This window comes from Ambystoma mexicanum, chromosome 5q (assembly GCF_040938575.1).
Source record: "Ambystoma mexicanum isolate Mex_15411 chromosome 5q, UKY_AmexF1_1, whole genome shotgun sequence".
Lineage (NCBI taxonomy): Eukaryota > Metazoa > Chordata > Amphibia > Caudata > Ambystomatidae > Ambystoma > Ambystoma mexicanum.
This window is the reverse complement of record NC_090933.1, coordinates 1,076,259,807-1,076,274,627: the sequence shown is the minus strand read 5'-3', so window position 1 is coordinate 1,076,274,627 and position 14,821 is coordinate 1,076,259,807.

Here is a 14,821-nt window from a genome sequence, read left to right as displayed (position 1 = left end):
GTCAACACTTTGGAGGATCGTTTCACACGAATTGCAGAATTTAGTTAAAAAACCAGAGAACTCAATATTGCTTCCAACTAACTCATATAAAGTATTGGGTGATGGAGCCTTGATTTTTGCATATAGCGTGAGCATCCTCCAATGCACACGAGACTTTCGGGAGACGTATCCCAATTCATATCGAATTGTGGTGAGGGGTACCGCATTCGGTAGGCCGAGGATCCGTCTCCGGATTACACCTTCAATAACATTCAATTTAGACACAATTAAATCTGTGCATAATTCAAGGTCATGGGTCAGTTTGGGAGCTAGTTTCTCTTCAAAGAAAAGGAGGGCCGGTTTTATGGAAAATCACCCATAATTGCGGTCGATTTTTTAAATCTGATTTTCCAGTAATTTAGCTTTATTGAGAAGGACATCAAGCTGCCCGCCCGAGCCCCTGCATGCACCAACATGATAGCCTAGGTAGGTTAGGCTGCTAGAAATGCCCACCCTCACCCCCTCCAAATTCCAAGGATGGCATGGATTCTTATGGGCTCCTTTGGCAAGTGCGAGAATTTTAGCCTTGCATGGATTGATAATCAAACCATTAATCTTAGCATAGTTGGCAAAGGTATCCAAGAGTCGCTGGAGGCCCACCTTGGTAGTGTCGAACAGCAGAAAGTCGTCCGCATAGGCCAGCCAGACAATCTTACTGCGGCCCACTCTTGGGGCCAGCAGTCCCTCTTGGAACAGGTGTTCAGCTGCATCAGACACATATTGATTTAAAACCCAGGAGCCAGTACACACCCCTGTCTGACCCCACAATGTGTATGGACAATAGTTGACATATCTCCCTTTTGATTCAGGCGAATTCTAATACCAGAGTTTTTATAGACCTCTTCCAGCAAACTCAATAAGCCCCTCGGTAGACCCCATGATGCAAGCTTGCGCCACAGCCTTTGACAATCAACACAGTCGAAGGCTGCAGAGAGGTCGACTGATGCCATAAAAAATATGGCCCTTGTCCCTACTCCAAGCCGCACCCTGTAAACATTTGACCACAATGCCATTGATGTTAGTAGAATGGAATTTGTGGAAACCTGTCTGGAAGGGGCTCAGCGGATGACAGCTTTTTTCCCAATCTTCAAGGTGAGAGAGAATTAAGGCAGAAAAGATTTTGCAATCTGCGTCAATCAAGGCAATAGGCTGATAGTTCTTTGGGTCTGACCTACTGCCACACTTGAAGATTGGAATGACATGTGCTAACGACCAGGATTGTGGGCAGACCCCAGATTCTACGATATCCTTAAATTCGTAGTACAGAAGATTGGCCCATAGGTTTGGGTCTGACTTAAAAGTGTTATTAGTTAACCCATTAGGTCCGGGTGCTCGGGATCTTTTACATTTTGAGATTAAACCCAGAACAGTATCGATCTCAAGGGGGGGCTCCCATTTAACAGTAGGGCCAGTTGGTATATTGTCTTTTGGGTTCTCTCCCCCCAGAGATGATTTAAGGGCAAATCTGTTGCCAAATAAGTCCAACCATGCATGTTCCAAAATCGGGTTTAGTTGGGAAGTGGCCAAATGAGAGTCTTGTCCATTCCCAATAGCCCAGAAGGCCCCCACATTAGACCTGATGAGGATCTGCAGCACAGGTCCAGCATCTTGTTGCAGAAGACGATGCTTAAGGGTTTTGCACACATTTTTATAGGATTGTTTGATCATTCTAATGCCCCTAAATAATAGTTCCCCATCAAGGTTCAGTGACCTAAGTCTCCTGATCTCTTTTTGCATGATAGTTTTAGTCAGCGCCAAGTCATGGTTGTAACAATGAGAGTGCCAACAGTCCTTTGGCCCAGCTCACTTACCGCTGCCTTCACAAGCGACATAATACCCGATGTGTTAAAGGTATCCAGTTTCCAATCAAAAGTAGTTTGATTGAGTTGGGCCCTTAAGTTTTGATTTAAGATCTCAATATTTTTTGGTGTCCATCTAACAGAATATCGAGATGGATTAGGTACAACCTGTAGATGAGTCTGGAATTTCTCATTGAGGAGATTCAACTTAAAAGCAGCCGTTAAAACATCATGATCACTCCAATTGTTCATATTGATTTTAAACGATGTACATCTTTTACTCAGATAGTCATCCAGGAAGATATAGTGAAGCATGGAGGTATAATCTCCACGTCGCCAGGTATGCCAAGTAGTATCTCCAATTTGGGCTTTAGGGTGCCCAACCAAGGGCTGTAACCCTACATTACCCAGCCCCCCATACCAGGCAAAACCCACTTGTTTTTTCCTGGAAGAGCCCAGAGCCTCCATATTCATTTTACAAGTTTCCTAGGCAGGAATTTCAAATTTGCATTCACAATTTAGATCACCCGCAACCAGGACATGACCTTTGTCATTAGTAGAAGACCTGTGTAGCATCTGCAGTTAAGGGTTAGGAGCGTGACAAGCTGGAGCTTCGAGAGACGAATGTAGGAACGCGTGTAATGGAACTCGGGGAGTGTGGAGAGAAGAGAGTTGGAGGAAGACGAGCAGACAGAGTGAGATGAAGGATGCAGTCACTCCCCTCTCCACTACATGCCCTTAAAAGACTATAGAACTTACTTACTTTACGTTAAGATATATAAAGTAGTCATATATGTTATCCCCAACTTTATTGTATACTTATTAAAATACTTCCCCTTTTGACTTACCTGAGTTTACCCTGCTTCAACCTGTCAGATATAGCATGGGAGATAGCTGTAACAAAGCATCAACCGGTGACATACCACTATGCCAATAAATATTGATAAATAGAAGCTTCAGGGCGCCATTTCCGGTTGAGAGATCCACCCCAAGGCCCCAAAGGGTAGGCCCAAAAGAGCAGTACCCCTGAGGCCTACGCAGTGACCCATGCAATCAGAAGACCCTCTGCCTGTCTGCCCCCCAAACTCTGTCTGGCCAACTGGTCATAGATTTGGTAACCATCTAGATATGGGGTAAAAGTCATCCATGTCTCTTGTAAACTTACAACGTTAGCCTCTCTCAATTGCAACAAACAGTCCAGATTATTGAATAAGTGGGAATTACCTCTAGAATTCCACGATTTAACACATAAATCAGAACTTCTACTCAGATCTTTCGAGGAAATTAATTGGCTAGGGTACACGTTTCTGCCACAAGGTCGAGATGATGGTGGCCCAATCAACATCTGATTCCTGTTTTTTTACTGGTTTAATAGTTTAATTAGTTCCGCCACTCCCTGGGGGCCCCGCAAGGGATCAGCAGAGAATTTTCCCTTTGACTGATCTGTAGGTAGCTCTGGCTTCTCTGCTTCCCAGGATAATCTGGACTCAACCTCGAAGCCCAGGTTCCTCAAGTGGCCAGTCTGGGTAAGGATACATTCCTTAACCAAAGGAGAAAAAAGGAATAGCAGGTTTATATCCCGACACTCTCTGTCCGGGAAGGCCACCCTAGCAATATCCTTAGAGGAAATAAGAGTGAGGGCAGGTATTTCTGCAAAGATAGTCAGTACATTAGATCTATTCAAACAGATTGGTGCTTCCAAATCCAACAGGCTCCTTATTTTGACTAAATTCAAAGATTTCCCAGTAGTAGTATTATTACGTGAGTGGCCCTGTAAGGTGGTCAGAAGATGTTTCGAGGGGCCTTTTTGGCCCATTCCTTGAACATTGGGTATATCAAACTGAGGAGTCCTGGTCAACGGTTTATGAAGCCGTTCCACCAAATCTCTTATACCTGAGGAAATAGATGGATAGAGGGTTTCTGATGGAATATTTTCATCCCGAAAGTTCCCCCACCCAGCCCCAATATCTAAAGAGGGCAGAGTAGTATCAGAGTAACTAAGTTTCTCCTTAGAGATTACACTGCCCTGTAAAGAACCCCATATTGAGGGTGGAATTTGTGGGCCACATTTCTCATTGCAAAAGACACTTTGAACATTTGTAGCGCATTTGGACTGCCCCACTGAAGTTAGTAAATGGTCTCTAGAGGACAAAGAGCCTAGCCCCTGTGGCAGGGGTGAGTCTGTTGGTACAGACCCTTGATCAAGCATTTTGGTTTTCTCAGAGCCTAAGCCCCATCGCGGAGGCAAAAGAGCCAACGGGGCATGAGCCAATGGCTGCTTAGGACCATCGGATTTAGGAACCTTAGGTGTCTCCAGAGGCGGCTCTGGGTTGTGCATTTGTGCAGCACATGGGCCCTGGGCAGTGCTGAAGGTGAGTATGTCAGATTCAACAGTTGAGTCCACCAACTTGGGTTTCAATGCAGTGACAATAGAGTTCACCCCCACCTCTGAGATAGGCCCTAATTTTGGTTTAACCAGAGAATGTAACAATGTTTTAGGTGTGACAGGGCTGGGGCGCTTCATTGCAAATTTTCACTCAATCAATTTCAATTTGCGATGGAGGGGTGCTTTGTTGGGAGCAGCGGCCTCAGAATTTCAGCCCGGAGCTGGAGCACCGGCCTCAGATTTCATTGCATGGAACCATTGTTGGTCCCTTAAAAGGGACATCAAGAGAAACCGAGCTGTCTGATTCTAGATTATCTCAGTTCGTGTGGGGGGGACCGGCGGGATAACTGTAGAGGTGTAAGCCCGGTAACTAGGCCAACGCTGTTGGTCTCAGACTCAATTGGGCTCCAATCCAGTCAGGTTTGTTACTCATCTCCACAAGAATTTCCATGCCAATACAGTAAATTTTAGTGTTCACTTCTGCCATTAGTCTTTGAAAGTTTTTTAGTTCCACCCATATATTGTCGTACAATTCGACAAATGAGCTGAGAACCACATTTAAAGCAGAACTGTTGGATGGGTTAATCAGAAGCGCTCATCAAGATCTTTAAGGGTATGGTGCAGTCTTGGGGAACCCCCATGGTCCTGATTATCCCCCTGACTGCATACATCCTCTGAGGAGGTGGATTTAACCACATCAATCCAATCAATGATATTTGTAAGGTGCATCTTGGGTGAGGCCACCACTGGACTGTTGTGTGGGACATATAGGGGTTTCGCAGGCATAAGGCAGATCCATTGCTTTATCTGCACACTCGATTATACTGATATCAGTGATATTGTTATGACCACCAAAGAAATCCAATGTAGTCATGGCTGAGTGGTCCAACATAGCGTTATCTCTGAATGCTTTAGGTAATTTAATTTCAGTACTTGTGGAGGTCGCTTTCAGGATATAATTATCCATATATGTTCGACCCAATATTGGCTGGATAGTTCTTTGGTGTTTAGGGGTATTGGAATAGGACTTTCCAATAGGAATGGCAGCTATAGTGAAGGCACGCAGGGCATCGGTATTATGAACCAGAGCTTTATGAATAGAAGCAGAAGGGTACTGCTCGTTGACACTTGAGGGCATTTGCTGGGCAATCGAGAGAGTAGTTGAGAAGACATCTTTTGGGTCCGCTCCCATATTCCCAACCAAGGGGTTGGAAGAGGTAGGCAGCACACACAGGGAGGTAGAGCTTGCTGGTTGGCCTAGGGTGGGAGACCACTGCTTCGCCCCATCTAGGGACATGTGGATGTTGCCCAGGGGGTCCAGCAAGATAGCATCCAATTGCATAGGCATTCCTTTCTGAATTCGTTTCGAGCAGTAAATTCTCTTCTTCTTACATTGATGTTGAATCTATTATTGGTCATTGTAGCCACTGGAGTCTGGGTTGCTTGTGGCTTTGGATATTAATCAAACATGAGTGTCTATTTAAGTACTAACTTGAATTTTGTCTCTTTGTGATGGTAGACAATCCGTGACATCTAGCCTAATGCTTATATGTAATTGTGCCAAAAAACACAGTATGTAGTATGCCTCTTGAGCTACACTACCCTGATTGTTTGTTTTCTTACACATATTTTCTCTACTTTTTCTTTATTTTAGTTCATTTGTATGATCTTTGGCTCAAGAAGAAGAGAATTTACTTCTCGAAACGCGTCAGCCGTCCACAATGAATGGAACTTTTCTCTGCTAATTGCGTTTGGAAAAAATTACACATGTTCTTATACTCACACCATTGATTGCATAATTATTAATGACCAAACCTGCTTTCTAATTGAACATTTTGATTTTGAAATATAGAAGAGTTTTTTTGAACTAATGTTTAGACGTCTTTTTGACGCAATTTAAAGGTGTGCAGGGGAGGGAGGGTTCCAGTTTGGATCCTCTTTTCTCTCTTTTCTATATATGTATGCAGCCCTGTGCCAGGGCTGCTTTTCCTCCCCCGCACCCAGAAATCTTTAACCCTTGGTCTAAAAGTCTTTAACTCCTAACATTTCAGGACCGAGAGTGTGCACTTTTTATCCCTTTCTGTTTCATTATTTGAGAAATCATCCATGAAAAGACCACCATTTGAGCCCCCATGAGAATTTGTTATGGGGCATAGGCTACACACACCTCTTTCACCTGCACTGCATCAGATGCACACAAGAGCGCAGAAGTCCTTGGAGAGGAGTTTAGGGAGTACCTTAGGGCTTTAACCAAAAGTGTCAAGATTATATTTTCACAGGTTGTGTATTCTCACCAACAGACTAAATGAGAAAACAGCAAGAAAACCAACGATCAACACAAGCCACAGCTACTCCGGGGGAGCCTGGATCTTCATTCGGACCTTCGTGCATCGTTGGAACGAGTGGCATTTCCATGGCCGACCCCATCATTTACGCAACTCTGACTGCTGTGAAGGTGCAGGGCAACAAGAACTGGATACACCTTAGTGATTCCTGAAGGGATACCAGCACCCCTCCACTGGCACAGGAGCAGGAGCAGGCATAACGTTAAGTATGCCCTAAGGATCCCCGCTCATTCCAGAGAAAGAATGGGGTGCCAATGAAGATCTGGGACCTGAATGTATCTGCTTAGAAAAAGAGGAAATATTCAAATGTATAATGTGTATTAAGAATGAATGTTTATATGGTTTTTGTGGTTCTCTTGTCATCATGTTTGAAGATGGCAACACATGTAAATGTAGAAGGTTCACATTTATCTAGGTTTGTAGAACCTGAGGATGTATTGCCAAGAGCAAGAATAAGTATTGATGTTGATTTTTTTAATAATGGGGATGATGTACTAAATCCCAAAACAGATGCATATGGTTCTGCAGTGGATAATGTATGGTACAACCACATTAGGAAGCTTGGGAGAGAGAGATCAGTAGGCTATTGCTACATCTTCTCTCTCATCCCCCACACTTCTGGTGTTCCTAGGGTATTTATCCCAAGTGAAGTAGAGTAGAGGTAGCAGACACACTATGCCTAGTGCACCTAACATTGTGCATGGTCCGAGGGCAGTTTAAAGGGCAATCAGTTACAGCATCTGTTTTTCCAACCGATGAAGAGTGTTCAGTTGTGGATCACTAAGAGCAGAAATATGTTCGGTGCATACAAAGAGCCCAATTGAGATTAGAAGGGGCTATTTTTTCTAGAAATTGATGGGAGCTAGGGCTGAAGAGTTGCCGAGGTGGAGGAATTAGGGGATTCTTGGAAGAAGGGGTGGCACATATAAACAAAGAATGTGTGAATGTGGCATCATTATTTGCAGCATCTTTCCTGGCTCAAAGAGCCAGAAAAACCTGTCAGGATACAGACACTTACCCATTTTCCTCTGTGTTTTAAGGGGGATGGCAGGGTGCCCAGTGGCACAAATGGGAACTGCAGTCGTACGCTCCGTGTCGCTGATATGGCTAGAGGTACGGCTGCTCTTCTGGACAATTTTTGGACCTGTGGATCAAACGCCTATAGGCAGTTGGCTCCAGCCTGACGAGGTGTGTGCAGTTTCTCTACACTTCACGTGCCAGTTGTACGACAGGCATGGTATCAAGTGAGACACAGATTCAAGTGTTATAGTTTCAAAACTTTTATTTACTACAATGCTGGCATTGGTGTAATACCTAACTGGCCCTAACTCTAAATGGATGTCTAAACCTATGCTTGCCCTCACTCTCTGATAAAATGTGGTAGGAAGTCTCTTTAGAGGAAAAAGAGTGATTAAAAAAGAAATACATATCAAGGCTGGTTTCCGGTGGTCTTCTCACCAGGTGTGGCTTGGTTAGTATTGTCAGAGTTTGGCACAATCAAAATGAAGTTGTTCATCAGCTCTTCTCCACAAAGTTCTTATACTCTGTTCAACAATTCCCAATATCTTTAGTTCCCGGGGATTCCCTTCCCCAAGCTTCACTCCTTCCAAGTTTAAAATCAAACAGAAATATAACAATGTTTCTTCCAGGCTTCTCGGGGTTTCCTTCCCCAAGCTTATGCCTCCTTGTTTCACCAAATAAAAGTTCACCTTTGTTAAGCCTCTTAGGGTTCCCTTCCCCAAGCTCAGACCCCTTCAGTTTCAAACACAATTTCTGTTTTGTTAGGCCTCTTCGGGTTCCCTTCCTCAGGCTCAGGCCCCTTCAGTTTCAAACACAAGTTCAGTTTAACTACACAGTGTCAAGGAGTTCCCCCCTTCTCACCTGAGTTCGATCTTTGCTGGATTTCTTGATCGATGCCTTCTTGCATACTGCTCGAGTCTTGAATAAGGCTGCACGAATCTCTTCCGACTCCAGTGTGCGTTCAAGTACCGGGATGCAAGGATCCAGGAATCCAGGAAATAACAGGGTGCGCAACTAGCACACGAGTCCAGGAATCAAGAAAGGAAGGAAAGGGACTAGGATTGGGTTAGAGTGGAAGAAGCAAGGGAAACAATAGCGCGAGCTACGGAGCACACGTCTGGTCGCTACTTCGCAATAGCATTGAGACGCGCGGGGCCGCAGGGGCGTGGCATATTTATGGAACATACTACGTCCGCCGTGAAGGCTGGTGTGAGGCATGTCACGTGATACAGCCATGTTGGGAGAAACAATGAATGCAAGCCCCGCCGTGACAAGGACCAGGCAGTCCAGAAGGGGCGCGTTCTGTGGGTCATGACAGCATGCCTCCTCCGAAAACCTGTTCCACCAGGTTTGCCCGGGTGTTTAAGGTGAAATCTTAGTAGTCGAGGGGCCTTGAGATTAGAAAGTGGTTCCCAGGTTCTTTCACTAGGAGGATATCCTTTCCATTCAACCAGGTATTGAAGCTGACCCCGTTTATACCTGGAGTCACATATTCGAGATACTTCATATTCCAATTGGTTATCGACCAGTAGAGGAGGAGGTCGGTAGGATTTCCGGGAGGATTGGTGGTAGGGTTTTAATAAGGATGTGTGGAATACTGGGTGAATTTTCTTCGAAGAGTCTGGTAGACTAATCCGGTATGAAACTGGATTGATAATTTCCTTGATGGGAAATGGACCATAGTACCGAGGGGCCAACTTGTTTGGCCGTAGATGCCGGGGTAGTAATTTCGAGGACAACCAGACTTGATCACCGATTGCATAAGAAGGACCTGGTCTCCTTTTTAAATCTGCATACCTCTTAGTCTGTGTTCTGGCCTTCTCTAAATTTTCTTTGGCCTCTTGGTGTACGTTGACGAGGGTTTCAATCCAGGAGTCGACAGTAGTTACTGGTGTAGGATGAGGGAGAACAGAGGGTAGAACTGATGGATGGAAACCTTGGCTACAATAAAAGGGGGTGGTCTTAATTGCTGAATGGTCAGAATGGTTGTAGGCGAATTCAGCCACGGGTATCAGGAGCGACCAGTCATCCTGAACCTTGGTGGCGAAACATCGAAGATACTGTCCAGGGTCTGATTAGCACTTTCTGTGGCTCCGTTGGTCTGGGGATGATAACCAGATGAGAGGGCGTGTTGGATTCCCAAAATGCGACAGAGATGTTTCCAGAATTGAGAGACGTACTGAGGTCCTCGATCAGATATGATCTTGGAAGGGAGTCCATGTAAACGAAATATGTGTTCCAGGAAGATTCGAGCAAGTTCGGACGAGGATGGTAACTTACACAGGGGTGTAAAATGAGCCATATGAGTGAACAAATCTATGGTAACCATGATGGTCGTGTACCCTCGGGAAGGTGGTAATTCCACAATGAAGTCTGTAGCAATGAATTCCCATGGCCTTGTTGGCAGCGATGGTTGCATTAGAAGACCCGCCGGTCTCTTGTTATCATGTTTGTTTTGACTGCAGACAGCACAAGCTTTGATGTACTGCTGTACGTCGATCTTCGTTCCAGGCCACCAAAACTGTCTTTGTATAAAACGGAGGGTGTTGGTTATGCCACGATGTCCGGAGTGAAGGGTATCATGACAGAGGTTTATCATTCTTTGTTGTAATTTCTGTGTAGGACTGACCAGTGCATTGTCCTTGAATAAGTATCCTTCCTTAAGTCTTAGGTTCCATGGATTCTTCCTTGAAATATCCTTCCAGAGGTCAGAGGATTGGGTTTGTACTCGAACTTCTTCCAGGAGTTGACTGCTTGAGCTACAAAGATCGTGTGGGGAAACATCTTAGGATAGGCCTTGTCTTCAGTAGTTACATAGTCAGGACGTCGAGATAAGGCGTCAGCAATCATGTTTTGTGATCCGGGAACATGAGTGATTTGGAATTGGTATTGGGCAAAGAAGTAGGCCCAACGCGCCTGACGACTGTTCCTGCACTCCAATGATTGTAGAATTTGAAGATTCTGATGGTCCGTGCGGACCTGAACTGGATATCTAGCACCCAGAAGTAGATGTCGCCATTCAGTGAAGGCCTGGTGGATGGCTAACAGTTCCACTTTTCCAGGACGGAATAGTGTGTCTCACTGGGAGTCAGGGTTCATGAGAGGTAAGCAATGGGGTGTTCCAGTTTATCCTCAAGTTCCTGTTTCAAGACCGCTCCTATGGCGTAGTTAGAGGCATCCGTTTCCACTAGGAATGGGTGATTTATGTCTGGTTGGGCCAGGATGGGGGCTTGCTTGAACTCTGTCTTCAATCGTTGGAATGCTTTGTCTTGCGGTGTAGTCCAGATAAAGGGAGTGTCTTTCTTCAAGAGAGCAACAATCGGCTGGACGATCTCGGAAAAGGTAGAAATGAACTTCCGGTAGAAGTTGGCAAGCTCCAGGAAGGATTGAACTTGTTTCACGGACGTAGGAGCAGGCCATGCCAGTATGGCCTTTATCTTTGAAGGGTTCATACCAATTCCTTCTGGGCTAAGGATGAATCCCAGGTAGTGAACAGAAGTAACGTGAAACAAGCATTTTTCAAGGGTTTGGCTAAAAGTTTGTGTTCACGGAGTCGCTGCAGTACTGCCTTTACATGCTCTTCATGCTTTAGAGGATCCTTAGAAAAGATCAATATGTCATCCAGATAGACAATGACAAAAAGGAATAGCATGTCAGAAAACACCCTATCCATAAAACGTTGAAAAACCGCGGGGGCATTAGCTAGTCCAAAGGGCATGACTAGATATTCATAGTGACCAAAGGCTGTTCTAAAGACTGTTTTCCATTCGTCTCCTTCCCGGACATGGATCAAATGATAGGCACCCCGTAGACCCAACTTCGTGAATACTACGGCGCCTCTCACAGCTTCCAGGATATCCGAGATCAGGGTTAGTGGGTACCGATCTTTGAAAGTGCATTGATTTAAGCCACGATAGTCGAGGCAAGGTCTGAGTTCCTTGGTGTCCTTCTTGGGAACAAAGAACAATGAAGCACCCGCTGGAGATTTTGAGGGTCTTATGGTGCCGTTTTCAAGGTTGGTATTGTAACGCTCACCTGATTCTCGCAGAGGCGCCGGTCTTGACTGGGCGACTACCGTATCTTCAAAAGTGATGTGCACCACCTGGACCTCTGTGCACTGTATGCCTGACTCGAAGAGTAAGATGTCTGCAGATAGAAAATATGGGATTAATGAACTGGGGTTATTGGGGTGTGCTTATCTCTTTCCTTTTCTCCTCTCCTGTAGAACCCCAAATGTTAATGCTCTCACCTTAGGTAAGTGAACGCCGAGCTCTCCATCTGCCTCGGGGCAGGGTGCTGTAACCAGTTTCTTCACTGGATAGGTAGCGCAGGCCTCTTGACTTCAGAGGACTGCTGTCCGTCGTTTACTTCACGAACAGTGAGTTCCGAATATTTCAAATGTCTTTAAAAGTATTTTGTAATGCTGTCTCTTATTTTGCAGGGTTCCGGCGATGGCGGTTGACTGGCTGAAGTGAGTTGAGGATGGACCCGTATGCGGAATAGAAGCGCCTGGAAGCACGTAAGTAAGCGCTTGTTGCTTGCTTCACGATGCGCACTAACTGTCCTTTTATTTTGCAGGTACCAGTTCGGAGCTGCTGAAGGATGCCGGAATGCCCACTGAGTTCCGCGTGGATGGAGTAATGGCACGTGAGTATTGAACGTTACCCAATGTCTTTAAACGCACCTTCTTTTGTCTTACAGATGCGGGATGCAGCGCCGAAGGCCTCCGGAGCGTGCGAAGAGTTGGTAAGCTTTTGTCTTTCAGATGCCGGAATGCAGTGCGATGACCTCCGGAGCGCGTGAAGAGTAGGTAAGCCTTTGTCTTTCAGATGCAGGAATGCTGCACGAGGCGTTGATGACAGCCGATGGACCACTGTCACTGAAGACCGTAGTGCTAACCTGTTCTTTCTTGTCTTTATAGATGTTGCTGAAGACTGGATTCAGGATGGTAAGCCTTTTCCCTTTAGGCCCAGGATCAGATGCAGAAGACACAATGAGCGTTCTGCTGCAGAGGATGCAGAATAACGCAAAGCAAGATTCATCCATCGGGTGTGGTTTAAATAGCCTCCTGTAGTGCTTAGGAGTCTCCTTCCACAGCCATGCCTAGGTAAGAAAAGAGTTCCTGCTTTCCAGAAGAGTTCCAGTGTTCTGAACCTAGGGAGTGGCTCCTGCCCCACCCAACAGGAAAAGTAGTCCCAAACAGAAGAGGATCAGGGGTTCAACTGGCAGGTAAGTAAGCAGCATGGTCTGCTGCTGGTAAGTCCACCCAAGCATTATGAGCCCGGCGCTTGCAGCGCTGGGACTGGGCATATTTATGAGCCTGGCGCCACTGGCGCCAGGACAGGGTCCAAAAGGTCCCAATTGGGACTGGCTGGCACTCAGAACCTGGGTTATGGGTCTGCTTCCAAGGGAGTTGAGTAAGTCCTGGCCTTTTGGAAGCAGAGATCATGACAGGTATCCAGGTATTCTCTGAGGGCCTTTTTCTCAGGTTCGGAAAGAATTAACATTCTGCCAAAAGGAATCACTGCTGAGGGATCTGTATCTATGGCACAGTCTTCAGGTCTGTGAGGGGGTAAGGCCTGGACTATGGCAGTTGAAAATACATCAGCATATCCCTGATAGGCCTCTGGGACTTGTATGATATTAGAAACCATGAGTGGTGTTTTCAGGTCTCTTGGTGGTTCTTTAGGGGGTGTCGAATAAGGGACCCAGGATTAGACAGTGGGACATACAAAACTCTGAGCCTAGGAATAGTGATCCTGCTGTCCAATTGATATACGGATTGTGCTTCTGTAACCAGGGCATACCCAGTACCATGGGGTAATGGGCTGACTTAATGATGTCGAATGTAATCTGCTCTTGGTGATGGTTTATGGAAAGTTGGATCTCTTTTGTCTGCAGGCTTATGGGTCCTGAAGAGAGGGGTCTTCCGTCGATTGCTTCCACCGGCTGCATGGTGATTCGTGTCTCGTACAGAATATGATGACTAACAACCCAGTCTTGATCAATGAAAATTCCCAGAGCTCCGCAGTCCACCAAGGCCAGAATGGGATAGGTCTTATTCTTGGAGGGCGACAGGAAGGCTTGTAGTATCACCAAATTGTTTCGTCCAGGAGAGTTCAAGGATGGAATTGATGTGGACCAAACATCTCTCTCCCGAAGCTCTGCTCCATCTAGGATCGGGAGTTGGCGTTTCCCGAACGGCGAGGAGGGGCCAGAGGACACTCCCTAACCAGGTGTTTGTCTGAGGCACAATACATGCACAACCCCGTATGAATCCTTCTCATTCTTTCTTGCGGGGATATAGGTCCACAGAAGGCTCCTATCTGCATGGGTTCTGGTTCAGAAATTGAGCCTCGGTTTGTGTCCGCCTTGGTCGTACTCTCAAAGGACGGCTTCGGAGGATTAACTTTGGATTTCTTCTTCTCTGCCTTTCTTTTCTGGATACGAAAATCTGTTTGCATGGCAAGGTCCATTAGTGCCTGGAATGAGTTTGGGCGAGCCACTCTGGCCAACTCATCCTTAATCTCCTCATTCAGTCCTCTCCTGAAAAGGGTAAAACTCGCCTCCGGGGACCAATCAGCTTCCTTGACTAACTGCTTGAATCGGGGAACATAGGTGAGCATATCCTGGGATCCTTGCTGAAAGTCTAACAGGTGTTCCTGGGCACTATAGACCTGTTCTGGACGGTCAAACATGGTCTTAAGGGCTTGTATGAAGCCATCATAGTCATCTAGAAGAACGTCGCCGGAATTAACGAGGGGCGTGGCCCAGGTTAAGGCGTTTCCTGAAAGGTGGGAAATTATGTAGCCCACTTTAGCCCTGGGAGTTGAAAAGTAGTAGGGCTTAAAAGTAAAGTGAACCAAACATGAATCCAGGAATCTTCGGAGGGTTTTTGGTGAGCCATCGTATTTGTCCACTATACCGCCCAGCAATACACTTTCTTTTGTGGCAGAATTGCGGGATAGAACTAGTTGTTTGAGAGCTGCGTTTTCCGCCTTTAGATTCTGCACCTCGGTTGATAGCTCTTGCATGCCACGCATCAGGTCCTGGACGGTCGCTTCCATGTCCATATCGAGTTTGGTCGGTTGGCGTCCCAAACTGTCAAGGAGTTCCCCCCTTCTCACCTGAGTTCGATCTTTGCTGGATTTCTTGATCGATGCCTTCTTGCGTACTGCTCGAGTCTTGAATAAGGCTGCACGAGTCTTTTCCAACTCCAGCGTGCGTTCAAG